This window comes from Onychomys torridus, chromosome 19, assembly GCF_903995425.1.
Source record: "Onychomys torridus chromosome 19, mOncTor1.1, whole genome shotgun sequence".
NCBI lineage: Eukaryota > Metazoa > Chordata > Mammalia > Rodentia > Cricetidae > Onychomys > Onychomys torridus.
In genome coordinates, this window is record NC_050461.1 from 33,202,085 (window position 1) to 33,215,826 (window position 13,742).

Consider the following 13,742-nt stretch of genomic DNA (forward strand, 5'->3'; position numbering starts at 1 on the left):
AGTAATATAGTTAAATGTACATTATTGGCTATGCTTACTCTAAAAGGAGAAATTGCCCAAGACCAGTAATTCCAGGCTTGACAAATCATCAAAATTTTCTGGAAAGCACTTAAAAAATATTCCCAAGGTCTTACTCCAAACACACTCAGTCAGAATCTCTGTGAATGGTCAGAGTCTCTCCAAATACAAAACTTTCAAGGCATATTTCAAATATCATCCAATTAGGGAACAAAAAACACGACCATTTAGAAATACCACGCATTATAGGTTTTCCAAAATTTCAGCAGCATCCTCTGCTTCATCCTAGTATACATACCTGCTGGGTAGGATGTAGGGAAGATATTTTATCCTCATTGGATAGAAGCACAAACCATTTCAGTGAGGGAAGGAAATTCAAAGCATCCCCATTCATCTTCTTAGGTACAAACATCACTGAAGCCCAGCAAAACCAGGTTTGGATACACAGCATAAACAGGGGATAGACAGCAGCACCACCACCCACCCCACCATCCACAGCTCAGCTATCATTGTGGAAGAGGAGGCGAAAACAGCAAAGAGTCAGGGGTAGAGGATAACGACAAGGAGATATTATCTTCTGGATACAGCAGAGGAGCTGCACGTATAAACTGAAAGAAATTATGACAGCATACACAAGACCTGTGCAAGCTCAAGCCAGGTCAAATTTCAGCACAAGGAGAGAAGTTGGACATACAATACCACCCTAGCTGTGGAGCAAATGGTGGTGGTTAGCAGCTGGGAGAGGTAGAGACAGTTTTCTCTAAGGGTCTAGCCCATGATAAGTTGACCATGTTTCAGTTCAAGACCAAATATCCAAGAATATGTGGACAACACACACTGGTCTAGGAGGGTTTTTTTTTTGTTGTTGTTGTTGTTTGTTTGTTTTGTTTTTGTTTTTTTTTTCAAAGGAGGGAGGAGAACTAGGGGTAGATCTAAGAAGAGTTGGGGGTGGGGCATGGGTAAGACAAAAACACAAGTTGTTCACTTCTCAAGGAACTAATCAAGAGAATGCAAATGTCACCTGCTAGACTTCTTCCTCTCCTCACCTTCCTTGGAAAAAAACCTGAATTGATAGCATTGTGGGCTGAATTATATCCCTAAAAATCCTTGTGCTACATATGAACTCACAGTGTCTACTGCAGGTACAAGAACAATCAAGCATGGATGGGGGAAAAGGCTCATGATGCTCCGGCTCATGATGCCCCACCCCATTCTGATAAATTATAGGTAATTGATGGATGGTGAAGGAGAAAGGGTCAGTTTTCTTTAGAGATGTAGGCTCTGGAAGACTACCCATGCTCCAGTAGATAGATGGTCCCACATCCATGAACACACAGGCAGTACTAAATAGATTCAGTGAGGAGAGAGACGGAGAGAGAAAATGAAATCAGGGGAGAGAAATTGGTCCAAACACCTTATATGCATGTATGACTACTTAATAATTTTTTAAAAAGAGAATCCATATACTGATACCTTCTTCCCATAAACCAATCAGTTGTTGCAGATTTAAAGATGGAAGTAGAGCGTACCCATAACTAAACATGATGAGTGTATTTAAAGAATAGGGAAGTTTTTATACAGACGCATAGCAAGAACTTGACATGAAAATGAGTACAGAGTGGAAGACAGTCCTCTAAGTCGGGAACAACAGAGATAACAGTGAACTGCCAGGAACTCGGGAACAGGTGTGGCACAGATCCATCGACTCAGTTCAGGCTAATGTCTGAAGCTCTGAGGAAAAATGCAGGAAAGAAGGAAAGAAGAAAGGAAGAGAGAAAGGAATCTAGGGGAAATGACATCAATCTTCTATCTTCCTGATAATTAAGCTTTATTATATACTAGAAATGTACATTTAACAAAGTTGTCTAAAATAGATAAACCACAACCAAAATATCTCCCTGCATCATCTATGCCATACCTGGTTTCTGGGATGGAGGGCTTTCTCGATTCCTCCTATTATCTACTCTGAAAGGTAGAAACAGCCACGTCTCTGTTAGATGGCCAACATCAGAGGATGGGTCCCCAAGTCCAAGGAGAGGTCTCCCAAAGAACTTTACCTCAAGATACAAACTATTTCATGAACACTATGGTTGTTCAATTAAAAATATTTCAGAGTCAGAGCATGAGGGGTCCCTGAGACATCTGTCATGTTATGCTTTAGACATTTCTATGTGACATCCTTTACCCACATGTCCAGTTTTGGTTGGCAAGGACTTTGGACTTACTTATCCTCAAATAATAGTCATACTTTCCAATTCTTAATAAGAAGATTTTATAAAGCCACCATTTTGTCCATATTTTAATCATTCACATTATATAATCTGTTTGGGGGTTATGTCTTTGACTTTTATAAAGCAAAGATAAGATATGTGAGCATTAGAAACCTCTAAAAGTACAAATAGACTATGTCAACATGACTAATGCTGAACCAGTTTTATAACATTTCTGAATGTTGGAATATTTGGGAATTTAATCCACCAAAGATCCATACACATTTCCTCTCATTTTGTTGGAGCATAGTCGTGCTGTGTTTTAAAGGAACTCAACATGAATTATCTACTACAGGAATCCACACAGATCAGTGTTTGGTCTCAAATGGAGGCACAAGGCACAAAGGGGAGGTTGTATAAGAGCCTTAGAACTTGGCTTCAAGTCCAAAAGTCACCTCCGTAACACTACTTCAATCCAGAGTGCTAGAGTTACACACAGTATGCATCTTTGTGATAGAACAATTCAAGCCTAGGTTAGCAGAACAGATAGAGGGAAAAATCCACAGAAACAATGTGGAATTATGCCACAGATTCAACATGCAGTCCATGGAATAAAGTAAAGCTTCCCCATGGAGGAACACAGGCCATGTGTATAGGGGAGGCAGTTAAGTCAAATATAATTATACTTTTTTTCATCCTGATTGATTGATTCATCATCACTTATCTGCAAAGCCTCAGGATAGCAATAGAGAAATTCCTGTTGTGCAATATTGCCCAGATGGTTTTATGGGGAGAGATGAGGCCAGATGCTCTGGTTCCAGTCCAGTTTGTGTTCTGGGCTGGTTCAAGATGGTGAGAAGTATCTACAGCCATGCTCTTCATGCTCTGATCCATCTTTTCAGCCTCAGCTCCCACACACTCTAAAGCCCCTCCCCTTCTTTAAACTAACAGCTCTTTTAAAAAGAAAAAAATATATAAACAAATAATGCCTGTGGAGCCACCAGGAACCAGGAACTGTTCTGTGTCCTAAAGGATACAAGGAGTACAGGTGTGGGCATTTCACCATGATGCCCTCATTCTGGTGAAAGGCCCTGTCACTAATAAATGTGTAGTGTGTGTTTGGCAGGGGCAATGTGTACACCACAGTTCCAGGATGGAGTTGTCGTGGATAGCAGCCTCCCTTGTCCTGAGCAGAGTCCATCTGAGTAACCTTCAGCAACATGATGTGAACATAAGTGAACACACACAACTTCCAACAAGCACTTCAAGAACCTAGTGTGACCTCTTATTATTCTTCCCCTGGTTCCTCCTCAAGGCAGAGGACTCTGAATTCCCTGAAGACAAAGCCTCAAACTGCAAGGCTAAGGGTACCTGAATCCCAGGTGAAGAAAAACCAGCCCTCAAGTAACAAGAAACCACTGAAGAAGCACGTAACAAGCATGAGATGAGATATGTTCACTTACAGAAACATGGGGCGGGGCGGGGGGGGGGGGCCGCTTGTGCTTACAGTTAGCCATTAAGCAGTATTGTGTAATGGATGGCTGCAGCCACCATGGAGAATCGACAGCTGGACATAGGGAATGAGGAATATGACAGACCGGAGTTATTCATCTCAATGGAGTGCTGGAGGAAGGCCTCCTCATCCGGTAACATGAATAGAGCAGAACGAAGAAGCAATGAGAAAACATTGCAGAAAGAACAGCAGACTCAACCTCCCTGGGGTGGGGTGGGGAGGGGAGACATGTGCTATGTCCAAAGAATACCGAATACCGTTAAGGCCAAGATGGGGGCTTGGGGAATGTAAGAACAGAAAGCAATCTTAACTCCTGTGACATCTCTCGAGCTCTCTTACTATAACCTTGTCATCTACACATATATTAAATGCTCTTTTATTCACTTCCCTCATAACCATTTCCCTTTTCTCCTCCCCTGGTTCTCTCCCAATCACAGTCCTTTTTTTTTTTTTCCCCAAGATGTGTCCTTAGTGAAATATTTTGCTGTTAAGAGGAACAGAGTCAAGGCAGTAGTCATTTTTTGTTAAGACGAGACATATATTCCATGTAGATGGCAATGATTCAATACAGATGAACATTAACGATGGGGAGAGAAAAATAAATGTATCAAGAGTCTCCTTCAGGAGGGAAAGGTAAGGGTACAGTTACAGGAGCTGGCTTTGGGTAGGAGTCGGGCCAGCTCAACAGTGGCAGTGGGAGCTAAGACAAAGCCTAGGGCATCAGAAGTGGGCTGTGGGGAGGGGCAGTGGAGAACCATGCACAAGGCCCCTCCACCGATTCTGTTTTCTCACCAAAACAACTACCCTGAAAGTTTCCAGAGTTTAGTCATCCCAAATAAGACCAGACCAAGTGGATGTGTGTCCAGGCCCAGCCTGTGTCAGCTGCTCAAGTATAAGGTAGAACACATAGACTTGGCGAAAACTTGGGCTCATGGTGTTTGAATCTTTAAGATAAAGTTAAAGATGAAGATACTGGGTCGGGGCTGAGGGACTGAAAACAATGGTAATGATACTTCATGGGATTTTGTCTGGGCAAAGATCACAAAGGGGATGGAGGCATCCCAGAAAGCTGGAGGGTTTGATATGTTCTGGCCCTTGTATGATTCAAGAATGAGCCAAGTCAAGGTCCTAAGGGCAGTAATCTTGAAAGCTACAGGGAGTGTGACTTGGCAAAGTGATGCAGACAGTAAGTCTACTTTCCAATCCTCAAAGCTCTGGGCATTTCAGATTTACTTTATTCAGTCTCTAGACCAGACAGCATGTCCTGGTCCAGCTTCCCCAATCCTCCACATTGAATGGAACCTTCGGTGTCCCTATGTGTGGTCCTCTTACACACCATGCTCAAGCTTGCGATATTAAGTAACTAAGACAATGTTCACTCACCTCCCCTTCCTAATCCACAGTCAAGAGGCTGCCTCAGAACACTCCAGCCCCACATCCTCCCACGGCTGCCCTACGCTAATCGTTTTCCAGTCAAGGAGATTGCCTTAGAAGTATAAACTGGGTCATGCTATCCTCCTGCTTAGAGCCTTTAATAGACTTTCCAATGGCTCTTAAAGAACAAATTCTTTCCATTGCTATGTGGCCCTGCAGGTTCAATTTGAAGCTGTTCTGTAGCCTCCCTGCTCACTCATCTCCTCCCTGCTCACTCATCTCCTCCCTGCTCACTCATCTCCTCCCTGCTCACTCATCTTCTGCCGTTTATTGTCTAGCTACCTTGGGTTCACAGGACTTACAAATTGCTGTGGTTGTCTCTGAACTCAACATCATCTCAATCATGTTTTCCTCAATCTGGCACTCTTCCTACCCTTTAGACGTCAGTATCATGTCCTCAAGGGTGCTGCCTTCCATCCCCAGGTAGCTAAGAATGCTTGACCACACTTCACACATCACCCTGCCCCTGTCCTGCAACACCCAGTGACTCCCGTGACTGTATCATTATTTGTATGGCTACTTAGTTGTGTTCTCACAAGACTCCTAACCTCTCATGAAGACAATGGCTCATTACTATATTCTTAGCCTCTTCCATGGTCATTGACTCATAAAAGTGCTTCAAGAATATCTCCACACTGAATGAATTCATTAAATTAATAAATACAGGGGTCTAAAGTTTTGCTTAATAGTCTTTAAAATACAGTCAGTTGGTTTCCCCTGGGTATTTATAATTCATATGCTAAAAAAGAATATGATCAAATACATGCTCATGCTTGTATGTACACACAAAGAGAAAGATAATCTTAATATGTTTCCACACAGATCTTTAAAAACCTTTAACCAGACAAGTCAGTTGTAGTTTGCAACTTACAACCTAGACCTTAATTTTTGAAATGAAAATAATGGATATGTAGTTAAACCACTCATGGTTTCTTCTTGAATATGAGTTTCCAGGAAATCTTGCTGAACTGCGTATAAAGATCTCATCTGAGGCATGGAAGCCATGTTCTTTGGAGTTTCCCTGCACAGAATATATTGATATAATTGTAAAGGCAAGAGTATATTTTGTGTGTGTGTGGATGCAACTGAGAGTCGCTTCCTAAGCTTATCCTGTAGAGTGTAAAGTGGTTTTCCACATCCATTTTCCACACTGCAGAGGAATTTTTCATACTTAAGCACTTGTGTGATAAGGAGAATACATTGTCTTTTTAGGGAAGGGACACATTTGCTCACTTTCTCTGACAAACTAAACATACATACAGGCATATAAAAGTATTCAAAATAAGCCAGGTAATAGTGCATAACTAAACAATGCATATTTTCTACTCAGTCTTCAATTAAGAAAGCCAACAGAAATGTGAGAAATCCTTGAAGTGTTTCCTTTCTATTATTGAAATGTTTTATCAGGTCTCAAGAGATGGCTCAAGCAGTTAAGAGCACCAGCTGCTTTTCCTGAGGACCCAGTTTCAATTCCCAGCACCCTCAAGGCAGCTCACAACCATCTGTAACTCCAGTCCCAGGGCATCTGATACCCTCTTCTGGACGTTTTGGGCATGAGGCACACACACATATATATGCAAGCAAAACACTTATACACATACAAATACAGAAATAAATTTTTTTAAAAAAGATTTTATGTAGGAACTACTTTGAAGAGGATGGGCACAATGGAACAGACATTTGGGAAGTTGAAATAGGTCTATTGTGAATTGAGGGTAGCCTGGTCTACATAGCAAGTGCAGGCCAGAAGGGGCTATATAGCCAGACTCTGGAAAAGACAAAGGAAAGGAAACTATTTTGAAGAAATTTTCAGAATGCTTTGATTTTTATAGGAGAAAGACTATTTTAACAAAAGTAATACTAACCAGTGTTGCATGCCTTTTTTCCCCCAACCTGTTAACAAGCAATATTCTGTCACTATTCTCTGCTCTGAGGATACTTAAGAAGGGCAAAATGCAGTTCAAGTTCAATCAGTGGCTCTGCAGAGGTGCTCCAGAGAATGTGCCCTTGTCACAGCCACCAGCGCCACCCAGACAGATCTGCCTCCATGACCCAGGACAGGCTAGACTTCATATCAGCATCATTGCAAACAGCAGGTTTCCCACCACCTTCTTCATCCCAGCGTCAAAAACGGTCCTACTCTGCAGCACCACATTCACATCCAAAACATCTTGAGCTGACTCTGACACGCATACATTCATGATCAATTTTAGAAATTGACATATTATTCAGATGGGCTCATGATTCATCATCTCTTTTCACACCGGCTGCTTTGGGAGCCCATGTGACATGTGGTTCAGCTGTGGCTGTTAGAATTTACAGTTACACTTCCAATGAGGCTTTGTTTGAACCGATATTGGTAATGTTACTGTTTTTATATTTAAAAAACAATCTAGCTTGTTTATATATATTTCATCTTCTCTTTTAGAAATTACTCTCGATTCCTGCTATTATCCTGGTGTTTCAGTAGCTTTTGGTCAAGAAATTTTAAAAACTGGCTTGACTAAAGGAGGCAATGTGAGTGTTTGAAACATAAAGGCCACAAAAGGAGGAAGCCACTTCTTTGTATTGTTGCAGGAGACAAGAGAGAACATTTGGGTCTTATCTTAACTTAAACTTGGTCTAGAAGAGGAGGATGAAAAGGAAATGGAGGAGGAGGGGGAACAGGAGGGAGAGAAGGAGGGGTCGAGGAGAAACCCTGATAAAAAACTGTTCACTGAGCTCTGACCTTGGAGTCCACAGCCACCAGCGGCTGAACTTTGCACTGCACCTCCCCCCCCCCCCACCCTCCATGACTAAGCTTGTTGGCAAGCACCCGGAATCTCAGTTGCTAGAAGGCTGAGTGCTACCTCCGCCCTGCACCCTCCTAGCCCGTAGTGTCTCATCTTAATACCTGCAAAAACACAACCCGCACTGGCCTCTACGTACCCCCACTGCAGCATGGGACCGATAACTCCACTTTGCTTAAAATATCCCCCCACACACACCCGGGATTGCCCACTAGAAAGCGCTGGTTCACTTTCTTAGAATGATGTCTGGTCTAGTGTTCTTTATGTTGCTGTGATAAAACACTCAGGCCAAAAGCAACTTGGGGGTAAAGGGTTGGCTTCATTTTACAGGTTATAGTCCGTCACTGAGGAAGTCAGGGCAGGAACTTAAGAACTTGGAGTAAAAACCATGAAGAAATGCTATTTGCTGGCAGGCTCTTGGATGCATGCTTATCTAGCTTTCTTCCTTTTTTCTTTTTAATTAAATTATTTTCATGTGATATATTTTGATCATGCCTTTTCTCCCTCCCTCCACCCCTCTCAGATCCTCCATACCTTCCTATCCACCCAACTTGACGTTCTCTCTCTCTTTCGGAAACCTTAAACAAAAACAAACAAACAAAAACTCAAAAAAGCAAGCCAACACAAACAAACAAAAGACCAATGAGACAAAAAAAAAAAGTCCACAAAAAAAAAAATCTACTAAATTCGTTTTGTGTTAGTCAGCTACTCTCGGGCATAGGCCTACCCTGGAGTCTGGTTGATACACCCAGTGACATTCCATTAGGGAAACGGAAACTGATTTCCCCTTTGCCATTGGGCATCAATAGTAAGTAGCTTCTTGGTTGGGGTGGGACCCCTGATCCACTTCCCTCTCTCAGTGCTGGGACCCCCTTAGCTAGCTTTCTCATATAGCCTAGATCCACCTGTCCAGGGAGTGGTATTTCCCACAGTGGGCTGGGTCCTGCTACATCAGTTAACAATCAAGATAATTCCTCATAGGCAAGCCCATAGACCAACATGATAAAGACAATTAGTCAATTGAGATTTCTTTTTTCAGGTAATTCTAGGCTGTCACATTGATAGTTAATTCTAACTAGAACACTATTCAGTGTGTGTGTGAGTGTGTGTGTGTGTGTGTGTGTGTGTGTAAATCCCTCCACTCCAGAGAACGGAGTCTTCATCACCTTTTGAACCCTCCTTAGACCATGCAGACATGCCCATGCTGTAAGTACACTAGTCCTGGATAACGCAAGGCTCAGAATCCCTTCTAATCTCTGCTAATTTCTCATTCAACTAACGGTAATGTACTCAAGGCATCATATGCTGATGGTTCCTTTTTTTTTTTTTTTTTTTTTTTTGGTTTTTCGAGACAGGGTTTCTCTGTGTAGCTTTGCGCCATTCCTGGAACTCGTTTTGTAAACCAGGCTGGCCTCGAATTCACAGAGATCCGCCTGCCTCTGCCTCCCCAGTGCTGGGATTACAGGCGTGCGCCACCACCGCGGCCAGAAGGATGGTTCTTGATCTGGGTTAGATCTTCACCTGACTTGTCATTAGTGCGGTGACACCCAACTCTGTATACTTCCCACGGCCTTCTGAATGAATGTGGGGCGTTATTGCTTAATCCAGGAAGGCAGCCTTACAGATGACCGCCTTTATTTCCACATCTCCAGCTCAGGGATAAAGAGTAGAAATAGCATCTGAAATGGCAGGTGCTTCATCTAAGCGTTTCCCAAGGGCATCATAAACTCCTACACTGATCCTTCAATCTCCTTCCCCAGAGATCCCACACCCACTGAACAACAATGAACTTAAACAGCTTCTCCACCCATCTTTGTTGGCTTTCTGCTGCCGTGATAAAGACCATGACCAAAAACAACTTGGGGGGGGGGGTAGGTTTTGACTTACAGGACCTTATCACAGTCCGTCATTGAGGGAAGGCAGGGCAGGAACTCAAGCAGGGCAGGAACCTGGAGGCAGGAACTGAGGCAGTGGCCGTGGAGGAGTGCTGCTCACTGGCTTGCTTCCCACAGCTTGCCCAGACTGGGTTCTGTAAGAACCACTTGTCTGGGGTGACGCTGCCCACAGTAGGCTGGGCCTTCCACATGAACCATTGATCAAGAAAATGTCCTACAGACTCACCTACAGGCCAAGCTGAGGGAGGCAGGTTCTCAGTTGAGGTTCCTCTTCCCAGATAACTCTAGCCTGTGTCAAGTGGACGAAAACCACAACTAACCAGGACACCATCTCTCTGAATCCAGGAAGAAAATACCTATTTCCCAGTGCTCATGAGGCAGAGAGAGGGTCTGATGAGGGCAACATTCACTGAAGAACACCCACCCAAGTGGGTTTCAGAGGCACAGCAAGGCTGTCTTCCCGACACTGATGTAATGGGACTGAAGGACCAAGGAAGAGCTGAAGACAGATTCAGAGGGTTACCATCCCTTATCACTCATGCTGGTGGAAACCCAGCCTCTCAGCCCTTGACAGACCGAGGATGGTACCATAGACCCTGCACCCTCCTAGTTCCCGGGCTCGTTTTGATGAAATACAGCTATTTGGTGGCCTCCACTGCTAGCACTTGTACCCAACCTGACTTAGGGCTTCTGAGATTTAGGTCCCGACCAGCCACAAACCCACAGCACTTTACCCCAGCCAAGGCAGCCAATTGTTTAAAAAACTTTCCTCTGTCCGAGCCCTGATCCCCACTTCCAGGGAAGGGAACCAGGCCAGGAGACAGGTTTCTTGTTTCCCTGAGCACTCCCCTCCCCCTGCATCAACGCAAACAATTCCCGTCACCTTAAAAGCTGAGCTGGGAGCCTGTACACTCCAGAGAAGTGTTGCCAAGGACATACAGATTTTCTGGATAATTTTCAATTACTGAGGGAAGGTGCCAATTGTTAAAGAAAACTGAAAAAAAAAAAAAAAAAAAACCCACCCACAACGGCTGTGAGAGCTTTTCATTCCCACTCTTGAGGTAATTTGTTCTGATTGCAACTATTTCAAAAGACAAGATTACACACCAGGGAAGCACAGAGATGAAGAAAGGGAAATCTGTCCCCTGCTGAGGCTGTATCAAGCTCAACTCCATGTTTGAAAGCAAGGGCCAAATTCCCTCACCACACTAAGGAAACCTTGTTAGCTGTGAACACTGGAGCCGAACTGAGCTAGTGAGAAGAGAGCCCCCCCCCACCTACCCCCACCCCTCACACCCCCCCCCCCCCCCCCCGCCATTGGCAGATGGGGAGAGGGGCAGGCGGCTGGTACATCTGGAGATTGTTGCTATTTTCATCTTCCTTCTTACAGAACGGGGACCTAAATATTTACAAAAAATAAAACTGCTGTCATTAGAAGAAGGGATGTGAGCCACCTTTGCAAGTGAACACTTAAACATTTGTGTTTCCAAACTTGGTGTCTCTACTTCAGGCCATGCACATTTACCCGTTCTCTTCAACTCTCCCCCAAGGCTCCCCTCCCACTGAGGTGGTATTTTCACAGTAGGCCAGGAGTGGGCTATTTTGTTTACAAATGGTGAGTAGTTGTTACAATTCCTGTCGGAAGCAGCAGACCAAGGACCTTCCAGCTGGCAGAAGGAACAACAGCCTGTCTCTGGGCTGAAAAGCCCCCGAGTTCCATTAATGACCAGCACCCAGTGGAGACAAACTGCACTGGCCCAGACTTGCACACAGCAACACGACTGGCCCCACCACTGCATTCCTGCCTTGGCATAATAACCGTATAACTGCAAACATCTGGAACACAGCACTTTTCCAGGATCTCTGCTAAAGAGGCAGGCAGGAAACACAGCTCACACACCGGCAGCTAGGTGTCCCATGTCATTCAGCGATTACATGAGACGTAAGCAAGCAGGAACTCCTGTATGAAATTCAGTAACCCACACAAGGAAGCAGAGGTTCCAGCTGACCCAGGGCCAAGAAGAAAGTTCTAGAACTACAAAGCCAAAAAAGAGGCATGGTGACAGAAAGAACAGATTCCCCCCCCCCACACACACACACACCCCAAGCGTATGCTTACAACCTCTAAGAGTCTTTCCCACTCTCCTTTTGCTGAGCGCATAAATAAGGTCTTATGTGGGAATTGTGTAGGCCCAGGAAGCATACCAATGCATACAGGTGTGCCATTGTTCGCTTGACTCTTGCCCCATGTGTTTTCTGTCTAATTATCCAACTGAGGTTTGGTTGAAGAAAGTAGTACTGTGTGCAAGTGTCTATTTATGTAAAAAGGCAGAACATTGGGCACCTGCCAATACCAAGATTCTTAGTTTTACAAAGGAGGAATCCAAGTAAAACTAAGGTGTCTCCCATCCTGGCCTTGCTCCAGCCAGGGCAGAGCTAAGCTGGATCCCAGGCCACAACCTTAGACAGCTCTGACCCTCTGGCAGCTGGGCAATGACAAGAAAGATTCACAGATGAAGAAACAGCGTCACCTAGTGGCGGTTTAGGAGTTCCCGATTCACGTTGTGATACAACTGCGCTGTCTCTTCAGTTCCCTAATTTCCCAAGACAATATTTCAGAATGTTTTTCTCTTCCCCGGCTTTCCAAAGCTCAAGAATCTTCAAGTGGGAGGCCATCCAACATCCCCCTTGCCTAACGCATTTTTCAGACTCTTCTTATGCCAGACTCTCCAGCATAGACTCAGCAACCATCTGCCTCAAGGGCCATATTCATTCCAGCTGTTGACTTCTGCATGTCTTGCTTCAAGTTTTCAGCAGAATAACACTTTTAAGTGGGACTTCAGGCCTTTTACCAAATAGTGGTTGAATCAAGGCTATCATGTTTTGTGTGCTGGGTCTAGATTATGCTGTCATTCAGACGCTGGGCCGGGAGAGACAGCTTGCTCTGTCCTTCCTGTCCCATTGTGAGTCTTTGGAATTAGTTCAGGCATTGCCCAGGACAGTGTTGTGAACAAGCATGCAGTTGTGTCTCTGTCAAATGTGTCTATTAACTCATCTTTCTTGTTCTCAAACATTTGCCGGTCTCACTATGTTTGAGAGGCCAGATCTGATTCCACATCAGGACCTTCATTTTAGAGACAAAGAGTATCTCCAAACGAAATATGGAACGAATGGTCCTGTTTGCAAAAGGCCCTGCTATTGGTGAGCACAAAGGACTGTGGGAAATCCATTCTCTAAAGCTAGACAAAGATTGCCCAAAGAAGAGACACTTGATTTAACTTTTGAAGGTTTAGAGGTCCTTAGTTTTTTGGTTTTGCTTTTTACATGAGTGCAGCAGCCCAGGGTGATGGGGAACAGAAAGTCAAGAGAGGTCACGGAAAGGACCATTCCCAGAGCCAATTTGCCATCATCTTCGTGAGTTTGCCTGTGCGTCCTTGCCAATGATCACCACAACTGGCCTTACTGACTCTTGACCTTCCTTCATAGAAAGACAGTTAGGGAGGCTCTTGGGACCATCTTCTGAGTGTCCAGCCACTCCTCCCAACCAGGTGTATGCTAATCTACCCTAATTGCACATGACCTCAGGGAAGAGCTAGTTGATAGACTGAGAAGGACTGGGGTGGGGGAGGTGTCCTATCTACACAGCTGGGGGAAGGTTGTCATTCATGTTGGATGCAGACCTTCCAGTGTGGTGGTTTTAAGGCCATGCCTGCTCCTGTCTGCAAACCCCATTGCCTTGTCAGTAAGCCTAGTAAATTCACAGGTTACCACGGAGTCCATTTTGGTGGATTCGTGCCTCAGTTTGTCCTTTGGACCTTTGTGGGATGGGTAGACATTGTTTATATCTCCCCAAGAGAAGGGATTTTTTTTTTTTTTTTTTACA